Source organism: Cyprinodon tularosa, unplaced genomic scaffold (assembly GCF_016077235.1).
Source record: "Cyprinodon tularosa strain WSP-4 unplaced genomic scaffold, ASM1607723v1 ctg239, whole genome shotgun sequence".
Lineage (NCBI taxonomy): Eukaryota > Metazoa > Chordata > Actinopteri > Cyprinodontiformes > Cyprinodontidae > Cyprinodon > Cyprinodon tularosa.
The window spans coordinates 2,244,844-2,255,854 of record NW_024038892.1 but is presented as its reverse complement, the minus strand read 5'-3'; positions in this window follow the sequence as shown (position 1 = coordinate 2,255,854).

The window sequence follows — 11,011 nt, the reverse complement described above, 5'->3', positions numbered from 1 at the left end:
ACAGGAATACACGTTCAGAAAGCTGTTCATTAAGCTATGCATGAAGGGGAGAGAGAATAAGGCAAAAATGAAAGGGGAAGTTGACCTTAAAAAAAACCAGCATGGACTGAGGGTTCAGCATTTTGATTTAAAAAAGCGTCCCAAAAACAGTTTCAGGAAGCAGCTCTGCCATCTAACCGGTGTTATGTTGTGCAGGTGTGGGAAACCCCATGCTCCAACAAAACTGATCTTAAGCGCCGTAACATATGATGTACTTATAGATTATGCTCTAATATCCTCTTGGAAACTTTACCTAAACTTAAAGGCTGGTTACAGTGCTTGACTCATTTACATTCCCTGTGTATATGAGACATGCAGAAAGTTGGGATTGCAGCAAACTCTAGAAGGGAGTGTTTACCTTGCATGCTAGATGAATTGTCATGCAATTTGGATATTCAAAAACTCACGAAAATGCATCATGCCATAGGGTAATAGATGCATTATTCAATATATGTATTATTTATATAGGAATGTTTGCAAAGTCCAATGAAATCCAGTGATGTGTACGACGTTAACGTGTCAACAAGAGGCGGAAGGCTGAAGCAAAATAAAGATGGCTGCAGTGGTTTTAGCTGAAACCCTCTTTTACTTTTGAAAAAAAAGGTGCAGAAGAACGTAACTTTTGTCTCTTGTGGATGGAAAGACGGTTGCGTGTTCCTCTCAACCGGATTTAGTAACAGTTTGATTTATCAGTTAACGCCGCTAGTTCTGAAATAAATCTAAAACTTGATTTGTTAAAGCTGCTACTGTTGCTGTGATAGGCTAATTAGCTCGAAGAATTTAACTGAATGTATCTTTCTTTTGCAGGAGGCTTTCCAGATTCATACTGTGTATGATTCAAGTTCAACTACACTTATCAATTTAGTTTATGCTAGGTTATGGGAGTTTAATGAACCAACTGCAACTATGAAGAATTAGGAGGACCACATTTTACATCAGCATACAGCATCGTTGTGTCTTTTTTACTCTTTTTACTCTTGTCTTGTTATGCCCGATCGTTAAGCCAATTAAAATAGGGTGACCAAACGTCCGTATTTCCCGGGACATATCCGTATTTCACGTCCTGTCCCGGGCGTCCCGGGTTTTTTTTTAAAGTGAGGAAATGTCCTGATTTCACTGCGCACGACGCTCCGTGTGACGTAATCCCTGAGCCGCGTCAGTGCGGGCAGCCCTGCTCTTAATCAGAGGCTCTGTTCAAAAACCTGGGCTGCATCCTCCAAGGACGCGGTCTACCTAGACTGGATCCTTCGAAGTCCTTGAAAATAAAGAGTTCTGTCTGTAAATTCGAACAGGTCCTCCCTTCGGCGGGTTTTACCGCCGTATGCTCTGTTGCTTAGCAACCGTGAAAGTTGACACACAAAGCAGGAAAAGAATGAATACCGAGGTTTTCAAAACTGTTTGTTTATTTATTTATTTTTTTTAAAGTTAAAGTGAACAAAGACTACACTCACAAGAATCCAGAGCGGAATAAAGGTTCCAACCACTGGGAGCAGGAACAGATCAAATCAAATGTAATGATAGAAACCTTAGTCAGTTAAATAACATGCTGCTGTCATTCTGCACATCTCTGATGTTGCTGCTATTTTCAAATATCCATTATTGTAAAAATGTCCATAGCTGCATATTGGTTATTTATTCTCCAGTTTTATATTGTTAAAACACTTTACAGAATTTTATTTTTTATATTTTAACTCTTCCCTATTATGTTATTCTTATACATTTCTCTAAGGTCCTCATTTGTGTGACCATTTTCAATAATCTTTTTGCTGCTGTAAATCTGCCCATTGTGGGACAATAAAGGGATTTTCTATTCTATTCTATAAAAGGGTTAGAAATATATAAGTAAATCTAAACAATGTATCTACAAAATATATCTGCAAAATCTCTAATATTCAACAACAAAAAATACTTAGTTAAGCATATTGTGCAAAACAACAATAAAAAAATTAAAATCCTATCAGATTTATAGTTCCCACTCTGTAGATCTATTAGAATCTGTCCTTAAATTACAGCCAAACTCATTTACACAGTAAACCTTTAGATAAACCAAACATTACCGCCACATATCTGACTCAATAACCATTAAAACAACTATTTTCATTAATTTCAGACGGAACTATTCACAGAGTTGTATTATTATATTAAACTGAACTTCAAATTTTCACAACTGTTCTGCGCCAAGTAACATTTCCTCTGATCACGGAGCAAATCCCGATGATGAGACATTTGTTCTTTCAATCAACCCCCCCCCCCCCCCCCTGGTTTTCCCAAATGAAAATATGGTCACCCTAAATTAAAATGGCTTCTGAACACAGGTCAACATTTAAGCCTACACAGAACCTTATCCAAGCCCTTACCTCCGAGTGTACGGTTTTCAGGCTTAAAACGGATATGATTACTGAGAAATAGATCAAAATCAAATTATAAAACTCATGAATTAAATAAAACAAGCCAAAAAGGCACCATAATTTAGCCCGAAAGGGTTAAAATGCCACCAGGGTGTTACAAGATCATGGTCTCTTAATTGGTAAATCAATTTTCTACCAACATAGAAATTTGTAAAGACAGTAGGTGACGTAATGGCTTTATAGATTCCCTTACAAGAGCTTTGTGACCAAAAATATCATACTCATGCTGTGTGTCTGTCACTCCATATGTAAGCATTGTTGCCTCTTGGTGTGGCTCCAAAGTGTTTTTTTTTTGTTGACAAATTAAACTTACAGGATTGTTTTCAATCTGTGTACAGAGCTTCAAACATTTAACCCAAGATTGTCAGCTGATCATTTAAGCATGACTAAAATAAACAAGACATGAACATCAAGACTAAAGTCCTCATTGGTGAATTAGCTGAATTATCCAATCCAATCCCATCCACTTTATTTATATAGCACGGTTTAAATAAACACAAGGTTTCCAAAGTGCTGCACAAAAAGATAAAATAACTAAAATAAATAAAAGTAAATAAAATAAAATAAAATAAAAGCACTGCCCGCACAGGATAAAAATATGCATGTGTATACATAAAAATTACAAAACATTAGTTCATCATAGATGACACACATTACTCATCTGCATGACAGGTCTTGATGTTTCACAAAATGTGATTTACCGTTTTATATTTATGCTCCGATACATGTCACAAGATAAACTGCCTGACAGCAGTTTTTGTATTTTTTCTTAGAATCAGTTGCAGAAACAGCAATTACTTGAGTTTTAGCAGACATTAGTAACATGTAACCAAACGTTATTTAGTATAGTCTCATTACTAAGTTGTTTAAATACCATCACTGTTTGACCAGTTCATCCCTTTAGTATAGAAAACATTTAATGCATGAATGAAACTTGGGTCAATAATTCCCTCTCTCTCTCTCTCTCTCTCTCTCTCTCTCTCTCTCTCTATATATATATATATATATATATATATATTTATTTATTTTATTTTTTTTAAGGAAATATTTTAACAAAAGGTTAGGAAACTACATTTCCCATTACTGAGAAGAACCCAATAGCATTGAAAGACTTTCTTAAAGTAAAATAGTTTTAGCTCTACCAAAAATTATTGACTGTTATTGTCATTTATTATAAGGAACTTAGCTTTGCAAAACAATAAATAAAATACAAATAGAGAAATGACCAAAGACTTTTAAACAGTTCTGTATTTTACTAACAAAAGGTGGATTCTGTGTGGGGAAGGGGTGAGGGGAATTGTGTCAGTCAAGAAGAGGGAAGTGTTTTATTAAAGACCTGGTCTAAAACCCCATCCCCTACTCATCCTCTCCAAACCCCCTCCCCATGTGGAATTCCAGGTGGGTCGCAGGCTAATGACTAGATGACTGTAATTACCCGGGGCTGTTGATAGCTGGAGATGGGACATGGTTGTGCCACAGAGGGCCTAGTGTGGGCTCCTGCTGGGACCACATTTAATCAAAGGCTTCTTGGGCGGCTTATCACAGGGAATACTTTCCAGCAATCTTCTCAGTCTCTGCACCCTCTGTTTCCCAGACTACAGATAAATCTATGCAGCATTCAAATCCAAAGACTCCACATCTAGGAGGTCAGACACCAGCACAGAAAGAAAACACAACTAGGAGTATTTTAGACATGCTTTTACTCTTTCATATTGCAGTTGCCATCTTTCTACAGAGTAATGGCCTTGTAGCTGACTGAGTTTGTATAGTTCATTAAGTTCTAATGATAAGATCATATTTTCTTATTGAGGATTAGAACAGGAGCCTTAAAGCAAGTGTTTTAAAAGAGGTGAAAAATTTTATTTGTAGAAGAAATGTTCATCATCAGATGGTTATCAAAATAGTCTTCATTGATAATAAGAAAAAAAATCTCATAAGACTTACCTGTCATCTTAGAATGATTGTTTGCTCTAAAAAGAGCCATCATCACTCTAGAATTGGTCTTTTAATAGCTACAAAAGGCCAATATCATTAGATAAGCTTTATTGCTTCTCCCAAGAGTAATAATATCAAGTCACAGCCAGTCTGAGAGTAGTGCCAGTGACCTGTGGTAATAGTTATCTGTGTCCTGGATGCCAAGCAGAGAGCATTCCTGTTGCAAACCATTAGGCCTTGCAGCTCGCAGACAATGTTAAGTCAACACAGAGGCAGAGAGGCAGACCAGAATGAATGAGGACATAGGAGAGGAATCAAACATGTGATTTATTTGTTCACCATTTCAGAGCTGGATCATTACATGATGTACCAACTCAGTCAACCTCAAAATAAAGTGGAACATCAATATAGAACCATTTTGTTGATCAGGAAGGGTGCACCTTTTTTAAATTATGCATTTTTGTGAGGTAACTCATTGATTTCAAAAGCATTTTTTCAGTCAATATTATTAGATATAACTGACCTGAAAATCTTGTTGCATGGTTGTGCATACCAAAAAAACGAATTCTTTATGGAAGCACATTTTTTGTTGTTGTTTTTTTTTGCATTAGAGCACAAATTGTGATGTTTTGCCACAAAAAAAAAATTCAAATTTCATCAAGTTCCATTTGAAAAATTTTGGTCAAACCAGATTTGAGTAAGACTCACAAGACGAGCAGCACAAATTTCAGTCTTAAAACAGGTAATCCCACAATATAATTTTGCTACATCAGCATTTGATGTTCTTACAGTATGTTTTTTTTTCTTCCAAACTTCAAGAAAACTGTGGCCTGAAGTTTCTTGTCAACAGGACCAAAGCAAATTCTCCTGCAATATTTGGGAAGATTTTGTTTTCTAGGCCTGGATGATTTTCTTGGAACAGAATAATAGCAACCCTACATATTATTGAGGCTGAGGAAAATTAAGAATATGTATGTCATACGCACATAGAACACAACTACTATTTACCTGAAATTCCTTCTTATCCTACAGTGATCCTGTTCACTTTTAACTAGATACTTTCCCAAGTTTCTCCTGTGCCATTTTTATTAGTTATGAAGAAAGCTGCATTTATTCTAATTTCTCTGATGGTTCATATTTTCTCCAGTTGTAAGGACTGTCTTTAATGTAGATTGGCTACATTAAACTCTGTGGAATATTTTTCTACTCTTCTCCTGACTGATTCGTTATATGTTTTTTTGTCTAAAATAGATTTAAAATGACATGCATTAAGGCTATTTTACAACACTTAAAAAATGCTTTATAATAGAGGTTTGAACAGTTCTGACACCAACAGTAATTTCCTGGTTCCAAGGCTGCTTCGTCTCCAGATCTTTCCTTACACCTTTTAATATGTCATGCAAATCCAGCTCTGATCTACAGTACAGACAGATTTCTTTCTCCATTCCTTTTAGACTATTCATAACGCAGATGGTGCAAACATTTGTTCAACATTATCACAATTATTTTGAACTGTGCCAGCCTTCTCTTTTGTTCTCGCGCTTATTCTCACTCTTGGCTCCCTTCGTGTCTCAAATCTGACAGTAAAAAAGATTTATGAAACTTATGTCAAGGCTGCAATGCATGTCAGTGTAAGCAGGTTTTGCCAAATGGCAAGTCTGAGAATAGCGACTTAGCTGTAAGATTACATGCACATCCATGCATGCAAACATATACTTGATGTCCAACGTGGAACTGGGCCAAATAATCAGAATGTAATATTTATATTCTTCTTCATTAGAAAAAAAAAAAAGAAAAAAAACAATAAAAAGACTATAAGACAGTGAGAGAAAACGCAATACATCAAACTGGTTCATGTAGGGAAGAAAGCACATAGTCCCATTTAGTGAGCCTGTTTTGCAGCAGATTTTAATCTAAAGTAAACCTTATTTCCCCTGATTCATCTTCATTACCAGTCCCATCTGGCACACATCCCTCTTACCACCTGTTTCCTCCTTCCTGGCTCCGATGCAGGCATTTTTCAGCAGGAACCAGGCTACCTGACCACCTCAAGGTGGTCGCAGCATCAGCCAAGCGATCTATTTTGCACACATTGCCACATGTATACACCTGCGGGCTACGACAGCACCCCCACGGAAAAAAAAAACAAAACAAGAAAAAAACTTAACTTATCACTTGTCTGGTCAAAGCTTTAGAATGTTAAAAGTGTTTCTGGTCTGCCACTCACCGTTCAAGACCAAATAGCATACAAATACATAAGTCTGTGCGCGTATGTGTGCAGTAGGGTTAGTTTACCCCTCGAGGCCAGAACATCCTTTGTCCTCCTGTCTTTTTTGGGGGGGTAATGTTGGAAGGGGGGAGGCCAGTGAGGTCAGGGGTCATAAAGTTTTGGTGTATCTGCAGAGAGCCTTCAGCTGCAGCATGAATGACCATCGTTGATCCGGTGCCTGTTGACACCTCCAAAGCACTCCCAGCTTGCTCTCTGGCTGGCCGGCAGTGAAGTGCAGTGATTTAGAAGAGCACCTGCTTGGGTGGGTTTAAATCTGGCCCGCTATGACTCAACCTTTCTTGTAATTTTGGAGCTGGAAGTGTTGTTCTGCTAAACAGAAATGAGCCAAGCAGAATAAAAGACAATAAAAAATGGGAAAGCAAGAGCTGCACTGATATTATTTATGTATTTTCTTTCGCAGCAGCATATTTATCAAAATCTTGTCATTATAGCGGTCTTTTGTTGCTGTCTTGTTTTGTTTACAGATTCACTGCAAATAGTACAACATAAAATTTCTTAGAGAAATTTTTTCCTATTTTCTAATTTGATTCCTTTAAGTTCCCTCACAGCAAATTATCCACAAACCAGGAAACTTCCAGATTCATATTTTGCAGATGTTTTTAAGGTATATTCCTGAAAATGCTTTGTATACAAATACCAAACATGTTCTTTATTTCAGTGTGTTCATATACATAAAGTTTAGACTAAGAACAGTCCCTTTCTGACTGTACAAGTTTGTAATAGAGGGCCGGATCCCTTTTTAGACTTCTTGAAAACATGCTTTCAGGATGAACTTTTGTGGAAAGCCAGACCTTAGATGTTTCCCCATACAATAAAGAAAGTGATTTAATGTATATTCAATATTTGAATTATACGGAAGAGGATTAGGGCCACTGGAAAAAAAAAAAAAAAAAGTTAACTGATTTTTTTTATTTTATTTCAGTATAGTATGGGGAAAAAGTCAGAATTCTGACTTTAATGTCAGAATTTAATGTCAGAATTCTGACTTTAATGTCAGAATTTAATGTCAGAATTCTGACTTTTTTCTCAGAATTCTGAGATTAAAGTCAGAATTCTGACTTTTTTCTCAGAATTCTGACCTTTTTTTCTCAGAATTCTGAGATTAAAGTCAGAATTCTGACTTTTTTCTCAGAATTCTGACTTTTTTCTCAGAATTCTGACTTTAATCTCAGAATTCTGACTTTTTTCTCAGAATTCTGACTTTTTTCTTAGAATTCTGACTTTAATCTCAGAATTCTGGCTTTTTTCTCAGAATTCTGAGATTAAAGTCAGAATTCTGACTTTTTTCTCAGAATTCTGACTTTAATCTCAGAATTCTGACTTTTTTTCCTCAGAATTCTGACTTTTTTAATTATCAGAATTCAGTCAGAATTCTGAGATTAAAGTCAGAATTCTGAGAAAAAAGTCAGAATTCTGAGAAAAAAGTCAGAATTCTGACTTTAATCTCAGAATTCTGACTTTTTTCCCATGTTAAACTGAAATAAAATTTAAAAATCTGTTTACTTTTTTTTTTTTTTCCAGTGGCCCTAATCCTCTTCCGTAGAATTACTATACAGAGCATGCTTCTACAATCTTTTTTATCTGTATTTAGTGTGGTCCTCCTAATCTGTATTTAAAGGTATCAGGTGGCTCTTTCAATGTTTCCACTGTGTTCATTCTCATATATTCTGAATGACAACAATCTGACTTCCTGACTATAAACTCTAATCAAATTCGCATCATCTGTTCTTTATGTGATCTGCCTATGTTACAGTTTTTCTGGATTGTTTACACACATTTCTGAAAACATGCCTCGTATTCTCAGAACTCTTCACACAAATCCAACAAACACACACACAATGGGCAAAACCCTTCAAATCTCCTGCAAAATGAAACTTTACATTCAAAACTGTTTTATCTCTTCACAAAAGGCCATTTTGTGTTCAGATGACACACACAAACTATCATATGAACAGACAATTAAAAAAAGCATTTAAACACTGATGTGCTCAGTGTAAAACACCATTCTCCATTCATCATAATGACTTTTTGTTCAGTGTTACACTTACTACAGACATTAAATACATAAGTGCGTAGTAAAATACTTATAGTAATTATACTAATAGAATATTGTTTTTATACTCAGAACACACAAATATACTGTAACAAACATGTTTTATTTTTGCCACAAAACAATGTACACAGTGTACATCCCAACCGACACAAAGTTGCACATACAGTGCAGAAGATTTTACTGTATACAGTTACAGTAATAATAAAAAAAACAAAACAAAATAAACTATGCTGCATCCTCTCTTCTGTTTCGGTCTGGCCACAGCACCTCATCTACATCACAAGCAATGTTTTCCCTGGCCAAGCAGCGGGGGAAATATCGCCTAGCATGGCGAATCCAGCCATGAAAAGCATCAACTGCTATATCTCCACATGCGTCTTCCATAGCTTGGAAAAGGGGTATACGCGTTTCTGAATTTAGGTCGTACACTTTCCATCTCCAGGCAGAAAAAAATTCCTCAATAGGATTGAGGAATGGAGAATATGGAGGGAGATAAACAACTGAAAAGCGTGGGGGGTCAGTGAACCAGAGCAGCCCGGTGGAAGCTTACGTTGTCCCAAATGACAACGTACCTGAGCTGCTCTGGGCCGTCTATCTGATCTGGTGGAATGAGTGTGTTGTGTAGGGTGTCCAGGAATGTGATCAGATGGGCAGTGTTGTAGGGGCCAAGGGTAGCATGGTGATGGATGATGCCATGGTGGGTCATCGCTGCACACATTGTGATGTTCCCTCCGTGCTGGCCAGGGACTTCAACAATGGCACGCTGGCCGATTATATTCCTTCCCCTCCTTCGTCTTTTTGTGAGGTTGAATCCAACCTCATCAATGAAGAAGAACTGGTGCTCCACTGCATCCACCTCCAGCTCAAGGACTCTCTGAAACACACATGACAATATCAGAAGTAGACATGGAGCGGTCACTATTGTGAAGCACAATCATTATGATTACAATATAATAGAAAGAAATATGTATGATTTATACAATGTTGACAGTATGCATCAAGGGTGGGAATGTATAGGACGTACTTGCACATAGTTATATCGCAATTCTTTGACTCTTTCTGAATTGCGCTCAAATGGCACCCTGTAGACCTGCTTCATCCTCAGTTTATTTCTTTGCAAGACACGGTCCAGCGTTGATAAACTTACCCTATCAAAATTTTGAAATATCGCATTGTTTTCTATTGTTTTTCTTTATATTTGTCGTAAGGTAATGGCGTTATTTTCAAGAACCATGTTCATGATCTCTGTTTCCTGTTCAGGAGACAGAAGACGGCCCCGTCCACCTCTTGTTGGTAATCTTTCAGTTCTGCAATACAAAGAGTGCAATACTGTAAATACTGTGTAGGAATACATTTCCCAAATACTCGAAACACAATGTCCTACAGAACAGTCCACAGGTAATACTGTACTACTGTACTCATTGAGTACTGTATTGATATGCAGTACTGCAGTTTTGTAGTGAGAGTAGACATGGTCAACCAAAGTGGCTCGGAACTCATCAGAAATGATTGTCCTTGGCCTTCCTCGTCCTCGTCCTCCCCATCGTCCTCCTCTTACTCTCACTCCTCTGGCTCTGGCTCTGCCTCTGTTTACAACATTGGCCTCCATTGCTCCAAAACAGAAGAGCTCACCTGTTGCCCTTTTATGCTAAAGCTCTGATTGCTGAGTGGAAACATGTGTGTTAGGTGTTTGCCCATGTGAGGAGTCAGTGTGCATAGTAGGGAAATTAACTTTAGAGTTTTGAATAACAGTGTGTTCCTTGTGAAAACAAAAGATTTTCTTTATGACAATTGTGTGTAGAGTTTTGGAAAAAGTGTGTTTTAGAACTGCAATTTGAGTGTAAAGCAGGAATTGTGCTTGTAGTTTAGCAGAATTGGTTCAGGGGGTTGGTGCATGAGTTACATTTTGTGGTCATTGTGTTTCAAGTACCAATATTTGTGTGTAAACAATCAAGAAAAACTGTAATACATTACTGCAATTCTTTTGGGGTGTTGGGGGTTTGAAGATGAAGAGCAATACCTGTTTAAGTTTGAAGTACTTACAAAAAATGTGGTCTGCAACAATGGCACAACAACTGTACCGATAACTCTTCTTCTTTTGTTTATTTTTTTTTTCGGTCAGCTTTTTGTTAAGCAGTTCTGTGCTCTAGTTAGAGCAAAATATCAGAGAATTATTACTAAATCATGCCATATGTCACATGACATTTACTATGTAAACTCAGGAAAATAAGCTCTCTTATTGTAGATTACTTGATGAAGACTTTTTTTACTTCTATAGTTATTAAT